The sequence below is a fragment of the Felis catus genome, chromosome A1 (assembly GCF_018350175.1).
Source record: "Felis catus isolate Fca126 chromosome A1, F.catus_Fca126_mat1.0, whole genome shotgun sequence".
Taxonomy (NCBI): Eukaryota; Metazoa; Chordata; class Mammalia; order Carnivora; family Felidae; genus Felis; species Felis catus.
The window spans coordinates 156790987-156814048 of NC_058368.1; the positions used below are offsets into that span (position 1 = coordinate 156790987).

At 37.9% G+C, this 23062-nt stretch overlaps 1 protein-coding gene across 20 annotated transcripts in view; it reads right to left on the minus strand.

Moving 5' to 3' along the window:
• Nucleotides 1–23062, minus strand: part of MCTP1 (multiple C2 and transmembrane domain containing 1) — a 520292-nt gene that overhangs the window by 350336 nt on the left and 146894 nt on the right. Inside the window, exon 1 of one of the 20 annotated variants that reach the window (XM_045040211.1) lies at nucleotides 4653–4676. The exons of the other annotated variants lie outside the window; for them this stretch is intronic. The gene's annotated coding sequence lies outside the window, so the exon portion shown is untranslated. Of the gene's footprint in view, nucleotides 1–4652; nucleotides 4677–23062 lie in introns of those variants that run through there. 20 annotated transcript variants of the gene reach the window in all.

Below are 23062 nucleotides of genomic sequence, written 5' to 3' on the forward strand. Positions count from 1 at the left end.
CCAGAAAACAACCATGCACTCAATGATGAAAGGCCACACCATAAGAGAAGAGAGATTAGAGAAAGCTCTTCTTTGCCAAAGAATCTCAGCTAATTAACACAGAAGGGGGACTTCTGGTTTCTGGCCTGGCATGTAAGGAGCTTAGAAGTCATGCCCTTCCAAGTAAAAAGCTGAACAAACTGAAAAAAAATCAATAGCTCTTCTTATCTGGCAGAGAAGTGAGGTCACAGGGCAAAATACTGACTCAAAAATTAGAGAGATGGACAATCAAATCAAGAGAATCACAACCTACCAGAGCAAAAACCCATGAGCAGAAACCTCTGTGGGAACCCATGTCAGGATAGGAAAACCTAAACTGGAACTGATGAATTACTAGAGGCTCAGTGTGAACTAGTCTTAGCGTTAAAAAGCTCAGGGATGTCTAGTCAAAGGGGGGGGGGCATAATTTTATGAGTTTTACCTCCAGGATTTCTTACACTGAATATTAAAGAAAAATCCCCTGTGCTTCCAGCAGTGGGAGGAGAAAAGGAACCATTTTGAAATAAGTTTTCTTTACCAAGGCCTGACCTCAGGGCCAACCTAAGGGTTAGTGGAGACTGAGAAGCACCTATAAAGTTCACAGTCTAGGAGCACAGGCTCACTAGAAGATTGAAACTTTATCACAGCACTATAGAATTCTTCCTAGTCCCTCACACCTCACTACCACATCACTGAAGTCTTATTGATGTTCCTTTTACCCAATACATCATGTCTACATTTCAACAAAAGGATTACACACTATTAGCATACTAGAAGGTGAAAAACACAACTTGAAAAGACAAAGTCAGCATTAGGACCAGACTCAGATATGGCAGGGATGTTGGAATTATCAGACTGGGAATTTAAAACTATGATTCATATGCTAAGGGACTGAATGCAAAAAGTAGACAGCATGCAAGAACAGATGGGTAATGTATGCAGTGAGATAGAAATTCTGAGAAAGAATAAGAAGAAATGCCAGAGATCAAAAACCTGTAAAATAAATGAAGAGTGCCTTTGATGGGCTCATAGAGCGGGCACAGCTGAAGGAAGAATTTCTGAGCTTGACTCTATGTCAACAGAAACCTCCAAAAATGAAAAGCAAAGAGAAAAGGACAGAAGAAGAAGAAGAAAAGAACAGAATATCCAAGAACTGTGGGACAACTACAAAAACATATAACCTATGTGTCATGTAACTGGAATACCAAAATGAGAAGAGAAAAAGGAAAAGAAGAAAGATTTAGAGGCATAAGGGTTGAGAATTTTCCCAAATTAATGTCAGACACCAAAACACAGATCCAGGAAGCTCAGAGAACACCAAAAAGAATAAATGCCAAAAAGAAAGAAAGAAAGAAAGAAAGAAAGAAAGAAAGAAAGAAAGAAAGAAAGAAAGAAAGAATCCACAGAAGGAATGATAGAATTCCAGTTTCTCTTAAAAAATTAAAATTAAGACAAAGAGTCTACGCTTGATAAATTTGTATTTTGAAGATTCTATATCCTGAAATAAAACTCTCTCTTTTCAAAACAGATCATTTTTGCTGTCAAGATACAAAACAGTATATATGGGGAGACAACATCTTATTTCTTTTTGGTTCAATCCAATGAAAAGCAAGGCACACCACAGATATAGAGCCTCCTCCTTCAGCCAAAGTAACAACTTTCTTGTATTTATGTTTTGTGATCAGTGTAACAAATCTAATGGGGATTCTGAGCCATAACAAGGGGCATGACTGATTCACTGCCATCCCCACCAAGACCGTATTCCATTCATCAGATTGGTCCTGACTGTGTGTGCCCAGGGCAGGGTGTGGTGGGGGCAGAAGTGCATATGGCAGAGACAACCTAGAGAGTCAGATTGAAGCTGCATCAAGAGGTGATACAATTCTTCCTACAGTTTCCAGGTTTCCTGTGGAGAATGCCTTCTCCTGGCCATAAGCTGGTCAATGGAGAGAATGAAAACCTGAATTATACATGAGCAGACTAGAGTGACAGTCTAAGGAACCCCATCAAAGACTAAATAAATGGCCTCAATTGGTATCTAATTTCAAGTAATCGATGGATAACAGAGCTGCTCTGGGTGACTTCACAAAAAAACAGTAAATAACACTATTTCATCCATTAGATTGTATGCTCCCTTGGGCCACAGGCTTTTTTTTTTTTCTCATCATAAGTGGTCAGTTGCTAACATGACCACCATCTTTTATTCCTCCTTGTATTCACATATGAGACAATTTGCAGCTCCTCCAGCAGAGAGGTGGAATTTGTTTGCCCTTCCCTTCAATGGAGTCTGGCCTTGTGACTTGCTTCGAATGATACAATGCACCAAAAGCAATGCTGTGCTAGCTCCAAGCATAGGCCTCAAGAAACCTTCCATGCACTTGCAAATTTGCTGACATGAATAAGCTCAGGCTAGCTGGCTGGAGGATCAGACCACTTTGACCAGAGGCCAACAGGTGAGGCCATTCTGACACTGGTCTAGCCAGTGTCAGCTGACCTAACGGCTAATTGCAGATACATGGGTGGGCCAAGCCAACACCAGAAGAAAAGCCCAGTCAAAATGCCAACCTGGAGAATTATGAGCTAAGTAAAGGCTATTGCTTTAAGCCACAAGGTTTAGGGGTAGTTTATTATGTAGCAAAAGCCAATTGATACACAATCATCCCTAGTGTTTATCACAGTATTAGGCATTAAGAAGGCACACATCAAAAGTTGGGTAAATATGTCGTTGAATATGTTAGTCCATCTACCACGTTGCCCATAGTGTGCCAATGGTGTGCCAAGTATGAGGATACATGGTCTCTACCATTAATGAGCTATCAGACTAACAGAAGAGACAAATGAATTGGTGGTATTCACACAAGATATTGTATTAAAGCATGTTAGTAGTATGTTCAGGATAACAGGAGAGATGCCTAGGGGCAAGGGTCAGAGGAAGCTCCTTGAGGAGGTGACAGATTAGCTAAGTGTTTTTTTTTTTTTTAAATGGCAGAGTGACCGGATGAAGTAGTGGGATTGTGTGTATGTGCTGTACAGAGAAAAAAGTGTAGAAGGCTAAAAATTAAACTACTCAGGAAAATGGGACTGGAGCAGGGGAGGGGCAGGTGGTTAACATTCAGTACGGCTCTGTTACCAGCTACGTGGAGCTCAGCCCTTACTTCAACTCTCTGAGCCTTGGTTTCCTTAGCCAAGTAGGACATGAATGGCGCTTGGCACATAGAGTTGTTTGGAGCAATAAATAAGATAGCCTGTGTAAAGTGCTTGCCCAGTGCCAGCATGTAATACCTACCAATAGTGCCTGTCTATTATTATTTATTGTCTTGTTACCATAAGCACATATTTCTTTCGATTTAAATATATTTCAACAAAGTAGAAAATAAATCTTCAAAAATAAGGTGATCATTGAACACTACAATATATACATTAACCTTGAAAAGAAGGAAATTCTTTACCTGAATCTTTATATTCTGCGTTTCTGTAACACATCAAACACATCAAATAAAATAGAAGTGAAGGAAAGGTTTTCCAAGCAGAAGAGACAGCAAGTATAAACTTAGGGTGTTGTGATACTGTTTGGCACATATGTTGGATGGCAAATACCAAGTGTGACCAAAGTACAGTGTGCAAGGGACAGAGTTCAATAGATGAGACAGAGTGAATAGCAACAGCCAGGTCATGAAAGACCACATGTGAAGCAGAGTTTGGAGTCCATTCCAAAGGCACCAGGGAGCCATTGCTGCCTCTTATTTGGGATTGATGTAAGTAGCAGTCTTGTTAAAAAACAAACTATACATTTGTCATTTAAGTAGGAGTAAGAGATATCATTTCACTTATTCCACTTTACTCAACAATAATGTTTGGATGCCTTGTATAGATCACTACTTCTACAGCATCGGTGAATCCAAGTAATAAGATTCAGGTCCTGCTCTCAGAGGGTTTCCAGTCTAGCAGGTAAGACAGCCTTAGAAGCAAATGTTACAACTCAATATACTATGTTGTAAATGGGAAATGGGTCAAGTTCCATGGTATAAGGGGTCAGAACTACTAATTCTGGGAGATGGGGAGGGCAGGAATATTAAGGACAAACCTTTTGGAAGCAAGATTTCAGTGGTGTACTGAGAGAAAAAGTACCGCAGTCTCAATCCATTCCTGGATCCACTTTCTCTACAGGGCATTCCTTCCTATAACCCTCTCCATCATATCAGAGTACCATTTCTATTTCTGTATTCACTGCCTGTGATTACCAACATAAATACCTTGGGCACCAATTATCAAAGAAATAATGCAACTATTTATAATATTATATAAACTGGGCCCAATAGAATTAAATCATAACATTGCATATTCAGATTTACCCCATTCCCAAATCCCAAAGAGAAATTTAGCAATATTTCCCTTTTGCTAATAGGACCCAAACTTATAACTCTCTAAATTCATATTAACCAACCACTTCATTCAGCAAAAATCCAAGTTGTTTACTTTGAAACCTGTGGCTCATATTCATAAATTTCATAAATGTGAGATTTTGTTCAATGTTAGATCTCACATTAAAAGCCAATGTTATGACTTACACCATAAATGCAAATACTTGATAAAATAGAAACCCACAGTGAAAACTTTAAGAAGCAAAATCCAACCCGAAAAACTTTGAGGCACTTGGGTAGTTCAGTTCGTTAAGCATCTGACTCTTGATTTAGGCTCAGGTCATGATCTTGTGGTTTATGAGTTCAAGTCCAGCATCTAGCTCCATGCTGACAGTGCAGAGCCTGCTTGAGATTCTCTCACTCTCTCTCTCTCAAAATAAATAAACTTAAAAAAAAAGAAAAATTTGAACAGCTTTTATTATTATATAGGTTCAACAGTCAGTTTAGCAAGAGCAACCAATCTCCAGGTTTAGGCAGCCACCAAAGATGGTGACACACAGTGACTGTTCTTACGTGGGATCCTCACCTATGGATCCATATTTTTAAGCTTTCTATTTGCGTTCAGTTTAGGTTCGCCTACACCACAATGTGTACTTTAATTATGTCGACGGTTTTAAATGTAGTTGCTGTGCGAAAATCTACTGCAAGAACAGGTATACGTTTAAGAATTGATACTATGGGTTTTCTTATAACACAAGAAAAATACTCAGGAGTTATCAAATTTGTGACTAGGTTGGTAAAGTTAAGCCATCACCTGCAACCATTTATTGATTCTTTCTTGCTTTTAAGGCCTCTCTTATCAACTGCAAATTTAGATAGGTAGGACTATACACGAGATTAATATAAAATAATGCTCTTCTGGATGACTGAAATCCTCTAAGCTCCTTATAATTATCTATTATGAAAACATTTATTTCTTTTTAAAAAAAATTTTAATGTTTATTTTTGAGAGGGAGAGACAGAGTGCAAGCATGGGAGGGACAGCGAGCGAGGAAGACACAGAAACTGAAGCAGGCTCCAGGTTCTGAGCTGTTAGCACAGAGCCCAATGCTGAGCTCGAACTTAGGGACAGTGAGATCATGACCTGAGCCGAAGTCGGACGCTTAACTGACTGAGCCACCCAGGCGCCCCTGAAAACATTTATTTCTAAAAATTCATGTGCCTCACTGAAAGATACTTCAAGTGGTACTAAAAATGGTTCCTAAAAATAGACTTGGAACAATCTATTCCAGTATGCTGTATGTATTCTGTGTGATTTTCATACTTGAATACTCTCAGTGAATGAGAGCCACTTTAGCAGCTCTTGGCCAATTAGTAAGTTACAGAACTGGGATTTGAACGCAGCCTGTCTAGTTGCAGCGTCTGTGCTCTTAACCACCGTGTTATATGCCTCACTACCATTGAAGTTGAGTTTGATATCCTAAAAACATAGAAAGTACTGTAGTATGTGCTAGCTATTATTGTATTTATTGTTTGACTTGAGATATACATATGCAATATGTAGACATATGTGTGCATATATATGATAGATTTACCACCTGTGATATATAACATTATAAACATCTTTGATAATCAAAAAAAATCAAATGAAAAAAAATACCCCAAAATACAATTAAAATCTTACAAGTAATTTAGGAAGGAAAAACATAAAAGTTGTATTTCTGTCATATGTTCTCTTTAATCTACTATTGGCCACTTACTTTGTTTTGGTGAGCAGTTTTAAGCCATGATGAAGTGATGGTACTGGATCAGATCTCCCACAAAGAAGTAAAAGAAAAGGGGCACTTGGGTGGGTCCATCGGGAAGCATCCAACTCTTGGTTTCAGCTCAGGTCATGATCTCACAGTTAGTGAGTTCAAGCCCCACATCGGGCTTTGTGCTGACAGTGCAGAGCCTGCTTGGGATTTCTCTCTCCCTCTCTCTTTACCCCTCCCTGACTTGCTCTCTCTCTCTCTCTGTCTCTCAAATAAATAAATAAACATTAAAAAAGAAGAACATCATGCTGAATGTTAAGATGAAATTTTGGGGAGGCTCAAGTAACCTTCTAAGAAATATGGGAAACAAAATAATGTCAATAATAGTGATTATCAAGGAACGGCAAGAATCCCATATTTCTTAGAAGGCATACCCAGCACTATACATTTAACAGTCATATCCAACAATCATACATTTGGGTCTTGATGTATCCACGTAGGAATTTAAATGCTAATATGAAGACTCACTGCATAGATTTTATGGGAAAAGTTCTGTGTACATAGAAGGGTCTTGCTTAGTATGTGAATTAATTTGCTAATAGAAAACTTTTCTACCGTATTACTACTTTAATTTGGATAGGAGTATTTAGAAAGTTAATTTTTAGATAAAAATACAAATAAAATACTATTATTTGGTTATAACTGTATATATTCTATCATAGTGAGAGCTTATTTATATTCAAGTAATAATTGATATGAAATTCCTTAAAGGTCAATTAATTTTCTCTAATAAATAAAAATACTCATAATATGACATAAGAGTAGCATATGGATAAATGAATTTAGTCAACATCTCAATGCAATGAAAACAAGATTTTTTGAATATTCACTGAAATTTTTATTATATTCTGCTATAGCAGAATCTTACTTTCAATACTCTTAATTAGTATGATTTATCTAGACATTCACAAAAACACAATATGGGTCAGAATCACCAGGAAGTAATATATCAGGAGTAAAAGGGCCTCAGACAGCTTGCAAGTCCATCTTATATTTGCAGACCAAGGGAAAGAAGAGGGAGGTAGGCTGTTAGGGTTAAAAGAGGTTTTGATATGACTAGTAAGTTTCAGCCTCTATTTGGCCTGATCTCATGAGCCTAAAGCAGAACCTTATAAGGAGACTTTAGCATCATGATAACTCAGAAATGGACTTTCTCATGGAAACTGAGGTCATTATAGGGCCTCATTTGTCTGTGGTGTCTTGGGGAACTCTGAGATCCACAAAACTTCATGGAAATCAATTTGCATGTGAAGATTAGTAACCCCAAAAAGGACATTTTAAAGAATACTAGGAACTTTTTCCAAGTGTCCTAGAGACTTGAGCTGAGATGCAGGGAAGGTATCTCTTCTCTACACTCCAGGAATTCCCTCTTGGGAAGAATGGAACATGCAGGGAGCTTCTGCCACCAGGATGGACCCTGGGAGCACAGCTAAGAGGGAAATCCAGGAATTGTCTCCTACAAGAGCTACCTACCATCAGGAGTAGCAGGAACAAGTATTAGTCTAAACAAAACTTGCACTAGGAGGTACCTATTTCAGCATGATTCATCTTTTAAGAGAGAAATAATTCAGTCATCAATGGGCATAATGTCCAGGACAAATATAACCACTAAGATTTTACTATTTACCATTTTGAGGAGAGAGAATACATTTTTCCTACCACACGTTGTAGGTTTAGAGACCCAGAAACTCTAAGAGGCTTACATCTACTACAGAGCCCCTAAAAGCACCAAGTCTACCAGGAGTATAAAGCCCAGTGGAAAGAGGTTAATCCTGTTTCATAGATATAGCATGTTTTTTATTTGTGCTCTGCAGCCAACTGCTACCATTCCTTACTGGAATGGGGTGCTCATCTGCTGGCATCTTTCTGGGAAGCCACCACTCCCCATTCTTAGAACATATGATTTTGGTGGAGTTGACTAGCAGTGGGCTGTCCCTGACCCAGATCTGGCCAGATTATACTCTTTCTCCTGTACAAAGTGGTGGGTTCAGGGATGGTGAGGCCACCTAAGCCAGGCCACTGAGATTCAGAGGGTCAGGCACAGGACTTGTACAGAAGATATCTGCAGGGACACTTCTCCCCCTGAGAAGCCTACGTGTTAGGGCAATGTTGAGTCTGAGGCTGCTGATAATCCCCCTTGCCTCCACAAGAAGGGAGTCTGCAAACACAGGATAGTAGAGTCTGGAGCAGAAAGACAGAGGGAGATGCACAGTGCTCTGATAACACTGGGGAGACTCTGAGATCCTGCCAAGTCTGAAGCCATGTGTATCCCTAGACATGTCAGATATTTGAACCAATAAAGTTTCTGTCTTGATCAGGCTGGTTTGAGCAGGCTTTTCTATCACTTGAAAACCAGACAATCTTGACTTGCTTGCCTGCATTTCTATTTAATTCGATTCAACAAACATTGAGGATCTGTTGAGGGCCATGCCCTGTGCTACATGCTTAGGCTACCAATATGAATGAAACATGGTTGCTGATCTCATGAGAGTTCTGGGCTAGGCAATAAGCCTAAATTCTAGTGATTCTCTACAGGTTAACAGGCCATGTGCTGTTTTGAAAGCACAGATCCATGGATCTCTGTCATGACCCCATCTCACTGGACTACAACAGTCATTCTGAAGGACAAGGAAAGGGAATAACACCCAACTGGTAAGCATGTTTTAAAAAAAACAAAACTGGCAGTATATTTTTACAGACTAATAATAATTACAGAAAAAAATTTCCTTGAGAAGCTCTTCTATCATCTAAAAACAGTATTCTACAACATAATAATAAATACTTTGTTCAAAGCTTACTGTGCCAAAAATAACAGTGTAGAAAAATAAACTCATAGTGAATTTAATTGAGTGTTAACAATGATAGAGATAAAATAAATGAACCCAGAGAGAGCATGAAACATGGGTACACAAGAGTTCATTTTGATAGTTTTGTATTTAAAATAATTTACTTTAAAATGATTAATAAATCCTCATTTTCAACCCAAAAACACAGGTGGAAAGAGATTACCTTCTCAAATATATTTAGTTTTACTTAGTGCATAGTATGAATCAGGTATTCTGGAGGACACTGTATTGACATGCTTCAGGGCATTTACTTTTAATAAGTGAAAAGTCACATTTCCTCATGAGAATGTAGCAACACCCTTTATAAAACTAGATGAGAGCTTTAAGAGGAGTCAAAAAAGTGACCTTTCCAAAGGGCTCATAGTAGTCTCACTCGTCATTTATATTTGTAAAAGTAACACTTTGTTACAAGTTAAAAAATTTTTTTTTTCAACGTTTATTTATTTTTTGGGGGACAGATAGAGACAGAGCATGAACGGGGGAGGGGCAGAGAGAGAGAGGGAGACACAGAATCGGAAACAGGCTCCAGGCTCTGAGCCATCAGCCCAGAGCCCGACGCGGGGCTCGAACTCACGGACCGCGAGATCATGACCTGGCTGAAGTCAGACGCTTAACCGACTGCGCCACCCAGGCACCCCACAAGTTTTTAAAGTAGGTCATAACAAAAAAGATAAAATATAATTTGCATATAACTTTTACAGAAAGAAACCTGGTAGGAATCTGAAGGTTGTTGTGTAGAGCAGACCCGAAGAAAAGCTAAGTAAGTAAAGTTTTAGCTCCAGCCCTCACTTTTCTGAGCTTTCAATTGTGTTATACCATTCATTCAGGTGCCTTAGACACCTTGCCTCCATTAATCTGGAAAGTTCTCCACATCCTGATGGTATTTCTCTCTTTGTCCAAGTATTGACAGGGAAGAATGACAGTCTGGTACACACCTTGAAAAGCAAATTTCTGGAGGTGGGTCAAGGCTAGGAAAACTTCAGTTGATTTTTAAGCCAATTTAGTCTACCCATTCAGAGACTACATGAGTTGTACCAAACAGGAATTTTGGGGGTTCACCTTCCAGTAACACAGTTAGGTCAAGGTAAAGGAATCAGCCAAACCAATCTGAGAGTGCACTATCATTAAGAAGGTTAGGAAATCTGTGCTCGGCATTGCTCTTTATTTTCCTTTCTCTACAGCCTTCTGGTAACAATTTCTTTAAAAGACCAAGCCTTATACTAGTTGCCCTAAATGAAAGAGATTTTTTCACACTCCTTTTAAGTACTCTTTGTCCCAGGTACAGTTATGAGAATGGACTGCATGAGGAGGACAAGACTGAAACTGAGAACCTCTGCTAAAAGTCAGGACAGGTCTCTCCTGCTGGGTCTCAGGCCTTGACACACCTTATTAACAGGCACAGGGCAACCTTAAAAAATAATTCACAGCAAGGTGTTAATGATTAAGAACAAGCTTAATGTGGTATGGCTCAAACACAAACCAGTGATATATTTTAAAAGAGCAAAGCAAGGGGATGGAATAGTACAATAAAATCTGTAATACCTAGACAATTTATAAATTTTTTAGACCAATAAGGCATACCATAGCACTCAAATCAATTCAGTTTCGTGACATTGATTCCATCTATCATGAAGGATATCTGGTTTTACCAACAACTGGCAAATCACTCATATCCAGACATTTTTTCCTATTGTACCTGCCGATAGTGTTTCCTATGTGTCATAATATCCCACCAATACATGTAATAAGGTCTCTGTACCTAGTGGATGCTAATAAATATTTGTGAAGGGGTCATAGCATGGGGTGAAAGAAATGCAGAATCAAAACAGCCCTCAAAGACTGAAAATCCAGGGGAAATATTAATAGGTAGAAAAATAGGTAGCTACCTATTGTTTGGTATCTCCTATATAAGAGACACTACATTAAAAATAATTAAAATAATACTTAACATTTCATTCAAGGAAATCACAAAAAAAGTGGTATTAAATAGAAGTAAAATTATTTTTATTGTAAAACTAGTCAAAACCTGAGGGTCATCTGATAATGGCATATTCAGCATTATTTATAAGGTTACCAGGAGTCTAACCTAATCAACACACAGCCTGAAGTCAATGACATTTTTCCTTCAGGAGGCTGGGCTGCTGACACGGACCGTCTAGAATTCAGGGATATTCCTATTCAGCAAATTCAGTCTTGACCACTTAGGTTTGCCCTAAGCAGGTACCTATATTTCCCCATATAGGGGGATGCACTCTATAAGCAAAAACAAAGCAGAGTATCAATGGAAAGATAAGAACAAAACAATGCTGAGAGGCCAAATAAAATTCTAAAGAGCTCCTAAACTTAAAGATAATTACAAAATAAGATTCATTTATATTTTAAATATCTTTTTCTCTGAATATAAATTCTCAGAAGATAGGGACATTTTAGCTCACCAAGTAAAGTACTTCATGTGCTAGCAGTATTCTCTTTACTCTTAACTCCTCAGGCTTTTTCCTATAAAATGAAATCTTTAGAATATGACTTCTGGACCTTCCAGAGTCTTCAAGCCATAGATTGAAAAAATGATTTAGTACAGAAAGAGTCAGAGCTGGATCACCAGATTCAAGTCTAATTTTATAGTTGAGAACAGTGTGGCCTATGGTCACACATAGGCCGAAAAGAGAGGAGACAAATCTACTGACCTTAAAGATGGAACTATTTCTTACACATCTGCTCTATGTCTCTGAATCCAACAGTTCTTACTCATTAGATTCTGCTGTGAGTTAATACCTTTGGCAGAAGATTATTTCCTTATATCAATACTTCATCAGCTCAAATGTTTGCAGACAAGCAAAACTAGTCAAAAGTACTTTTGCATACATTCCCATTTCCTTTTAGAAAGGACATGCAAAATTTAAAAAGAAAAGAGTAGGTAGGTGTACTGGATTCACAAAATCACACAACAGAACCCTTCAGAAACTATGCCTTTAAAAATACATCACTAATTCGTTTGTGGCAGACTGGAGTTTATTACCATCATAACCTAGGTATCTCTTTCCAGGAATTTTTACAAACACTCAGCTGATGGATGTAAAATATTTTTACCAAAGAAGCAAAGCTTTTCAAAACAAATTACAACAGGACTTTTCACAGCATCTTCTTTAATCTGGTGTGATCAACTTTGGGCAGACAGAACTTGCTCTCTAGCAAAATTTATGGGCTCCCTGCCATAATATAGATCCTGTAAATCCAGCAACCTTACCCACTCTTTATTATGTGTCTTTCTGGAAGGCAGTTGTTCAGGCAGTGACATTTCCTGGCAACCCTTGCATCTAAATGAAGCCATAAGACTGGTTCTCACTAGTGGAATGTAAATGTAAGAGACATGTGTCACTTAGTGGCCAAGGTGGATGAAGGGAGGTTGTGTCTTCCCTGCTCCATCCTCTATCACTCTTTCTGCCTGAACATGGAGGACTCCAAGACTCCTAGGGAATAGCACACCCCCAGTATGGAAGGAGCCGGATTCTAGAAAAGCTCAGAAACACACATAATAGATATTATGTGAGTGAGAAATAAATTTCTATTGTGTTAAGACACTGAAATTTTGGAGCTTATTTTTTTTATAGGCACTGGCAAAACCCCAAGTAACACACTGATCTTACTAGATATATCCAAAGGCAAAATAGACATCCAGATGATAGTAATTGCCAATAAATGTGGCACAGAATATATACATTTTATAATTAAATGTGTCCTCTGTCTAGCCTGCTCCCAAGATCACAGTCACTGGCTAGGTAAGCTAAGTTGAATGCAAACAGAAAAGTTCTTATGGTCGAGCTGAGAACTTAAAAGGACTTTTTATTCTACCAATATGGTAGGTGATAAGATTTACTGTGATAGCCTCTGATTACAGATTTCTGCTGTCTATTATATCTCAGTAAGTTTCTGAAACCCAGGGGGACTTGGAATTCTTTAAGATCATAGCAAAACAACTCCTCATTCATAGGACTTAATATTTTTAAGGGGGGAAGCATCAATTCCTGGTGCTAGTGTGCAGGATTATTTTGGAGATGCTTCACAATCTACAATAAAAAAGGCCCTAAAACATGTTCAGATGTCCAAGGCTCTGACTAAAAAGATGTGCCTCCTTTCAATTAAAAAATATATATGAGGTATAAACTTTTATGGCCAATAAATATTTGTTCACATGATGATTCAAATTCCAATGTAAATGTTTACTGTCTATTTTGCATCTGTTTTTATACTAACTAGTGATGGTGGTACCTTATTAAAAGAAAACTAGCAGAACACTAGAGCTACATGTTGATTGGGAACTAAATTGGGGAAATGTGACCATGAAGGTGTGCTCTCTTTAGTGGCATGCTGAAAAACAAAGGCCTGCACAAATGGGAAGTACAGAGTCCCACAAAGTTTTTATCATAGTTTGTGGCAGACATGATGAAATTTGAGATCTTTTATTTCACATGAAGCCAAAATTCTGCTTTCAGCTTAGTTTATCATTAGTTGATCTCGGATGTTGCTCACATAGCTCACATTATCAAAACTTTTAGCAATTTCACACATTTTAACCTTGTATTATACTTGTCAAATAACAAGGTGAGATCACCCAGAGAATGTTTTGATTTAGATACAGCTTTTTACTCAAAATCATACATTCAGAAGATACCATTATGATTGGGGAAAGAAACATATTTAAACTGAGCTGAGCATGAAAAATCAATGAAATGGGTTTTTCCAATAATTGAGACCAAATAACTAATTTCCTATTAATTTCTAATCATTGTATAGGAATATCTTCATGAAGCTTTCCTTATCTTTCTCTGATGGATTTCATATCTTTTTCCTTATCTATGTACCTTTTATGGCACCGATTACTCTCTCATTTGTTTTTCTAGCTATTTACACACTTTACACACTATTTACTTATACTAATAGACTCAGGCTCTGAGAAAGCATCCGCATCTGATTTACCTTGATCTTCCCTGTACTTTAGTACCTAATAAAATGCAGGCATGTAGAAAGAACACAACAAATGTTTTAAAAGAAGCACACACACCATAGAATACTACCCATGGACTCCTATCTGTAATATCTTATGGAAAAAAAAGTAGTTCGTATCTACATGTCAGTGTGTGTGTGTGTGTGTGTGTGTGCAGTGTGCGCACACGCACATGCACGTCTGTATGTGTATGTATATATATGGAGATGCTGGACATTTTTCTAGTAACTGAACTCTTCTCTGAGTAATGTCAAAGGCAGTTCTCAAGTTAACATCAGTGAAACTGTACCTAGAATAAATGCCAAACACCAGCATTTTAAAAATATATAGATTTAATCATCTCATTAAACACTGTGCTTAAACTGCTCCAAAGCCTTTCCTCATCCACATTACGTGATGACATTTGAAAGTCAGAATATTGTATTTTTAAAATGCCATTTATACCCATCACACCACAGCCTAAAGTTTAAAAGTTTATTGTTCCATTAAGAAACAAAAACATTGCAGGGTGCCTGAGTGGCTCAGTCAGTTAAGCGTCCGACTTCAGCTCAGGTCATGATCTCACAGTTCGTAAGTTCGAGCCCTGCATCAGGCTCGGGCAGCTCAGAGCCTGGAGCCCACTTTGGATTCTGTGTCTCCCTCTGTCTACCCCTCTGTTGCTTGCACTCTGTCTCTCACATTGTCTCAAAAATAAATAAACCTTAAAAAGAAAAATTTGGAAAAGAAATAAAAACATTGCCAATTAATTTTAAGATGACAACAATTATAAGAAACATTTTAATTTCTGGAATGTTGAAATGTGAAATAAAACGTTCATCTTAAAATCAAAGAAATGAGATAGCAGAGAACATGTAAGATGTGGTAAACATATTATGGAAATGTAATATAAGAAAAGTGAAAGAAATATTTATTAGTGCTGAAAATTTACTTTTATGATGTTTACTTATTATCCTTAATATAAATTAATATATAGTTATAGTATATGGTTTTAAAAGTACAAATTATATTCAGACTTTTAATGATTTATTGATTACATAATGATAATTGATTATAATGTTGATGATACCTTAATGGTCAAAAGAGGACAGTATTGTATTCGCCTAAAAATTGATAACCCTGGTTCCCTGTAGGGAGAATTAGGTTTCTCTGTGTGTCAGTACCTTCCTAATAGAGTACCATGTGCATTTATTAATTAGGAAAATTAAAAAATAAAATCATGGACTTCTGGGGTAGATGGTGGGGTGGGAGGACCCTAAGCTCACCTCATCCCAAGGATACAAGTAGATAACACCTACATCAGTGTAAATAATCCAGAAAATGACCTGAAGACTGGCAGAACAGCTTCTCCACAGGTAAATGTAGGAAAGAGAAAGCATCTAAGAGGGTAGGAAAGACAGAGACTTGGATAGGAGCTAAATGGAACTTTGGGACTGTCCATAGGAGGAAGGGAAATAGCAGGTGAGAAAATGGAGAGGACAAGAGCCTCACACCAAGCACCCCGGGCATGAGGAACCTGCATAAAAACCAGAAGAACCCAATTTCATGAGTTCTTACAATCAGCTGGGCTTAACATCTGAAACTTTAAAAATCAGCAGGGGTGGCCCCAGGAAAGCCAGAAGGGCAAGAGAAAACAGAATCCCGACCTTAAAGAGACATAACAACAAACAGCCTTATGGAAATACAGCAGAGAAGCAGCAGTTTGAAAAACATCAGGGGCATATGGGAGGGTAATTTGTTTCCTAATCCCAGAGTGTGTGCTGGAGGGACAGGGATCACTGGGACAAAAAAGCAAAGGAACAAAGCAGCTGGCAGGTGTCACAGCTGTGAAAACCAGTATGGTGCAAATGCTTGTTACCTAGCTTGCCAAGACCATGCATCCAGACCCAGCATTCTCCTGTGGACCTGTCCCTGACTATGTGCCCTTGGCTAGAGCCCATCCAAAGTGGTGTCACAAGCCAAGCAGCCCCAACAGAGGCCAGGACTACTCCAAAGTTATTCCTGTCCTGGTAATAAGGGAAAATAACTATACACACCAGTCCAACAGTGGCCCCAGCAGTGGGCTGGGGGTAGGCATCTGGTCTGATTGCAGGCCCTGCCCACCAACCAAAGCTTATCAGGGGGTAACAGAGGGAAAGTACCTGCAGTTTGGTGCCACTGCATCGCTGGCAAATGTCTGGTCTTACTCAACTCAAGTCCAAGGTGGTCCAAAACTGGCCCACTAACAACATAGGGACCAAGCCCTGCCCACAACAAGCAAAAAGAGCCACTGCAGATGACTGGACTAAAGGCAAAAGTAGCTCAGCCACAACAGTAGGGTGCATGCAACACACATAGGAGACACCAATGAACAGGGGTGAACAGGGTACTACAGGAGCTCTTTCTCATAAAGTCACTGCTTTCAAGAGCAGGAGATATAGCTAACTTTCTTGATACAAAGAAACAGTCATAGGGAATTACATGAAGTGAGGAGATAGAGGAATGTGTCCCAAATGAAAGAAAAAAAGGAACAAAATCACAGGAGGAGAGCTAAATGAAACAGATATAAGTAATACACCTGAGAGAGAATTTAAAGTAATGGTCATAAAGATACTCCCTGGGCTTGAGAAAAGAGTGGAGGACCTCAGTAAGACCCTTAACAAAGATATAGAAAACATTAAAACAACAACAACAAAACAGAGAGGAAGAACTCAATAACTGAAATTAAAAATACACTAGACGGAATATATAGTAGACAAGAGGAAGCAGAATGGCTCTGCATGCTTGAGGTCAGAGTAATGGAAAGCAATAAAGCTGAACAGGAGAGAAAATAATAATAAAAATAACAGTGGACTTATGGAACTTAGTGACACCATCAAGCATAATAAGGTTTACATTATAAGGATCCCAGAAGGAGAAGAGAGAGAAAAGGGGGCAGAAAACTTATGTGAAGAAATAATAGCTAAAAACCTCCTGATTCTGGGGAAGGAAACAGAAATCCAGATCTAGAAGGTAAAGAGAGCCCACAACAAAATCAACCCAAGGACATCCACACCAAGACAATAGTAATTAAAATGCCAAAAGTCAGTGATTAAAAAACCATTTTAAAGGCATCAGGGGAAGAGAAAACAGTCACATACAAAGGAAACCATTGAAGGCTATCAGGTAATTTTCCAGCAGAAACTTTGCAGGCCAGAAGGGAGAGGCATGATATATTTATAGTGCTGAAAGAAGAAAACCTGCAGCCAACAATACTCTATGCACCAAGGAAACTACTCAGAATAGAAGGAGAGATAGTTTCCCAGACAAACAAGAGTTAAAGAACTTCATGACCACTAAACCAGCCCTACAAGAAATGTTAAAGTGAACTCTTTAACTGGAAAGGAAACATCATAAGTAAGAGTAAGAAAAGTACAAAGCACACTTGCAGTAAAATTAAATATATCTACAAAATTTAGTCAAGGGATTCACAAATTAAAAGGGTGTGAGTTATGACACCATATTCCTAAAATGTGGGGGGAGAGGAGTAAAGCATGGGTTCAAACTTAAGTGACAACTTAGTTTACACTGCTATATGTATTAGATATTATATACAAACCTAATGATAACCACAAATCAAAAACCAGTAAGAGGTATGTAAAAAATAAAGACTAACAAACCCAAGCATATCACTAAATAAAGCCAGCAAATTGTGAGAAATGAGAGTTGGAGAAGAAAGATACAGAGAAGAACTACAAAAACAACCATAAGTAACAAAATGGCAATAAGTATATACCTACCAATAATTACTTTGAATTTAAGTGGACTAAATGCTCCATCAAAAGATATAGGGTGACAGAATGAATTAAAAAGCATGACTCATCTATATGCTACCTGCAGGAAACTCATTTCAGACCTAAAGATACATGCAGACCAAAAGTGAAAGAATGCAAAATCATTCATTATGCAAATGGAAGTGAAAAGAAAGCTAGGGAAGCAATGCTTCTATTGGACAAAACAGACTCTAAAACAAAGACTGTAACAAGAGATAAAGAAGGACACTACATAATCATAAAGGCAACAATCCAGTAAGAAGATATAACAATTGTAAATATTTATGCATCCAACATTTTTCCAAAGAAGACATTCATATGGCTAACAGACACATGAAAAGATGCTCAACATCACTCATCATCAGGGAGATACAAATCAAAACCATGATGAGATACCACCTCACACCTGTCAGAATGCCTAAAATTAACAATACAAGAAACAACAGGTGTTGGCAAGGATGCGGAGAAAGGGAAATCCTCTTGCTCTGCTGGTGGGAGTGCAAACTGTTTTAGCCACTCTGAACAGTGTGGAGGATCCTCCATAACTAAAAATAGAACTACCCTACCATCCAGCAATTACACTGTTAGGTATTTATCCAACATACACAAAGATACAGATTCAAAGGGGTACATACAATGTTTATAGCAGCATTATCAACAATAGCCAAACTATGGAGAGAGCCCAAATGTCCATCGACTGATGAATGAATAAAGATGTGCTATATATATATCTATATCTATATCTATATCTATATCTATATACACAAAGGAATATTACTCAGCCATTGAAAAAATGAAATCTTGCCATTTGCAATGATTTGGATGAAGCTAGAATGTATTACGCTAAGTGAAATAAGTCAATCAAAGAAAGCCAAATACTACGTGATTTTACTCAAATGTAGAATTTAAGAAAACAAAACAGATAAACATACAGGAAAAGGGAAAAAGAGAAGGAAACAAATCACAAGAGACTCTTAAGGATAGAGAACAAACTGAGGGCTAATGGAGGGAGGTGGGTGGGGGGATGGGCTAGATGGGTAATGGGTATTAAGGAAGGCACTTGTTGTGATGAGCACTGTCTGTTGTATATTAGTGATGTCACTGAATTCTATTCCTGAAACCAACATTGCAATGTATGTTAACTAAAATTTAAATAAATTAAAAAAAAGGGGGGGCACCTGGGTGGCTCAGTTGGCTAAGTGTCCAACTTCGGCTCAGGTCATGATCTTATGGTTTATGAGTTCAAGCCCTCCATTGGGCTTTGTGCTGATCTGTGCTGATAGCTCAGAACCTGGAGCCTGACTCAGATTCTGTGTCTCCCCCTCTCTCTGCCCCTCCCCTGCTCATGCTCTGTCTCTCTTTCTCTCGCTCTCTCAAAAATAAACATTAAAAAAATCTTAAAAAAAAAGAATTTATACAACTCAAAACCCAAAAAACAAATAATATAATTAAAAAATGGGCAGAAGACATGAATAGGATTTCTCCAACAAAGGCATAATGATGGCCAATGGGCACATAAAAAGATGCTCAACATCACTCATCATAAGGGGAATGAAAATCAAAACCACAATGAAATATCACCTCATACCTATTGGAATGGCTAAAATCAAAAGACCAGAAACAACAGTGTTAGTGAATATGTGAAGAAAAAGGAACCCTCATTCACTGCTGGTGGGAATGCAAACTTGTGCAGCCAATGTGGAAGACAGTATGGAGGCTCTTCAAAAAATTAAAACAACATGATCCAGTAATTCCACTATTGGATGTTTGCCCAAAGAATACAAAAACACTAATTCAGAAAGATACATGCAACCTTATGTTTATTGTAACATTATTTACAATAGCCAAATTATGGAAGCAGCCCAAGTGTCCATCTATAGATGAATGGATAAAGAAGATGTGATATACATATATATATAATATATAATACATAATGGAATATTACTCAGCCACAAAAAAATGACTTCTTGCCATTTGCAACAACATGAATGGATCTAGAGAGTATGATGCTAAGCGAAATAAGACAGAAAAACAAATACCATATAATTTCATTCATATGTGGAATTTAAGAAATGAAACAAATGAACAAAGGAAAAAGAGACAAACCAAAAAACAGACTTAACATTTATTAACTATAGAAAATGAAGTGATGGTTACTAGAGGGAAGGTGGATAGAAAGATGGCTGAAATAGGTAAAGGGGATTTAAGAGTACACTTAACATAATGAGCACTGAGTAATGTATAGAATTGTTGAATCACTGTATTTGTACAACTGAAACTAATATAACATTGCATGTTAACTATACTGGAATTAAACATTTAAAAATGACTAGAGTTCTTGTGTGGCTCTGTTGGTTAAGTGTCCAACTCTTGATATCAGCTCAGGTCTTGATCTCAGGGTTGTGAGTTCAGACCCGGCAATGGGCTTTGTGATGGGCATGAAGTCTACTTTCAAAAAACTTTTTAAAAACTTTTTAAATTCAAGGAAACATTAAAAAACTAACTAAAATCATTAAAATATGTTCTCCTTTATTTAACTATTGGAGGAATAAAATATATGGAGTTTGATTTTTCAAATTTACTGTTTTAGGGGGAAAACCCCTAGATTTATGAGCTTTGATTAAACATAGGCTTCAAAGTTGAGACATCACTGAGGATCCAGAATATGTATTTCAGAAGAGAAAATACTTTTAAGAGATGAGATCTATCTTAGGATTTGCAACAACAACAACAACAACAACAACAAAACCCACCCATCTCTTCGCATGTGAAATGTTTGCCACCCCCTTTCACTAAAGGCCTCATTGAGCTTCTTTAAGAGAGGCACAATTCAACATTCAGGACAAGATTGTACTTTTATTTTCCAAGAAAGCGTTTGGATTGTAACAAGATCTCATCTATATGGATAAAGCCAAGTAGCAACATACAAATAAAGATATTCTGAGACATAATTGGATGTCTAAATGGATAGAAGAGAAAAGGTTTTTAATGGTCATGTATGCAACTTTAAGAGAACTATCCTGTGTCTATACCCAACCTGGGGCCTAAGAGATGCCACAAAGGCCCTGGTCTTTATCCATCTAGCAATTACTCATATGGTGCAGCTTAGAATCTCAGATAAATGAAGGTTTATGATGAATTTTCAGTTCTGAATTTTCACCCAACTGCCTCTAGCTGACTGGCATTCTCTGCTTCAGAAAGTTTTCAAATTTGAACTATAGGTGGGTGTGGTGGATAAAGATGAGTGAACTGACAGATTTGTGTGGGAAAGCACGCACTACCTGTCAGGTTTTTATAAAATGGGGAAAAGGCACTTTATAAAATGGGAAAATATGATTCAAAAATGTATAGATTAAACAAAGGACTCAAAGTGATGCTTTAAAATTTTCCTTTCACCTTAAAAACTATTCTCAGCCCTTTGATTCCAAGTCCCCTCCCGACAGCCTGCTGTGCTGCTGTGACCAGGTACCTATTTTCACAGTATCTGTGGTGTGTAACTGGCTGAAATGTGTACAACAGAAAGCCAGCTCCTATGTTACAAGCACTGACTGTCTTACCAGAACACTTCTGTAGGCTTTCAGAATCTATCCAAAGATTGACCATGGGAACCCAAAACAGCATTCTAAAGAGAATATGGTTCAATTTTCACTGAATATAGTCATGTATGTTCCATGGCCTTTCTGTCATTAATTGAGACTGGAAAGACTTGTGGGATGCAGGAATGGGTAGTGGGAGGACTCAATAGTTTTGTCTTTGTCAATGCTAAGTTTCAGATGCCTGTCAGAAATCAAAGTACAGATGCTAGGTAGGCCATTGACTCTGTAAGCCTGGAGTTCATGGGAGAAGGCCAGACTAGAGATGTTCATTTGAAAGTCAGCAGTGTAGTGATGGCATGTTATGCTATGAGGCTAGTGTGTGAGTAAAGAAGAGGGCTGAGGACACAGCTCTTACAACCTTCACCCTTTAAAGAGCTGATGGAGGGTGAGGAGCCAGCTAATGAGACTCCGAGAAAATAGCCAAAAAAGCAAGAAATGCATAAAATAAAATAAAATAAAATTTAAAACTCTGCATAGTTCACAGAGGCCTAGAGATGAAGTGGTTCATGTAGGATGCTGTCAACCATGTTAAGTGCTGCTAGGATGGGAGGTAGGGTATTGATAACGAATAGTGTAAGGGTTCAGAGAAGAAATCCTGAACCAGACTGCTCAAGTTCAAGTCCTATTTCTACCACTTACCAAAATTGAGACTTTTGTCAAGTTATTTAACCTTCAAGAGCCCTCATTTGTAAAATGGATGTTCTAATGGTTCTTACCTTATAGGGGTAGTTGTAATAATTGAGTTAGTACCTATTAAACACTTAGAATACTGCCTGACAGACAATAAACTTTATAAAGATTTACTTACTTACTTATTTATTTATTTATCTATCTATCTATTTATTTATTTATTTATTTATTTATTTATTTATTTATTTATTTATTTATTTTTAGAGAGAGAGCACAAGCAGGGGAGAGGGGCTGTGGGAGAGAGGGAGAATCTTAAGCAGACGCCAAGATGGGGGCTCAGTCCCACAACCGTGGGATCATGAACTAAACCGACATCAAGAGTCAGATGCTCAACTAATTGAGCCACCTAGGCACCACATGCTGTTGTTATTAATCTCCACCACCATCATCATCATTGTTTTTGGCTTTGCGAAGATGTTGACCTTGATAGAAGGCATTTGTGGAGTGAGAATGAAAGCTTACCTAAACTGGATTGAGAACATTTGAGGTGAAGAAGAGCATTAAACAAAACAAAACAAAAGACTTTAAGGTGTGAAGGGAATGGGTAAGGACGACAAGGGCTGAAAAAGGGATTTTTGCTTTGTTAATTATAAATATGTGGCATTAATGCATGTCTACATGCCAAATGGGAATTATCCAGTAAAAAGGGAAAAATCCAGAAACTTGATGGAAAAGAGATCATGGCAGGAGTCAAGTCTCTGGCCAGTGACTGGGAGCCAGTGCCCCAATGGCAGACATTCTCTTACATGGAGCAGGAATATGACTGCCATTCTACAAGGGTGCTGGCCAGGTCAGTAGATTTTGGTAGTGGGAAGAGAAAGTACGGTTTGTCTAACTCTATTTATTTTCTCTGTAAGTATTTGGAGAAATAATCAACTAAGAGAAGATGCTGGGGATTTGAGAAGAAGGAGCAAAGAGTGAAAACTTTGTCTCTGAGGAAGTAATTT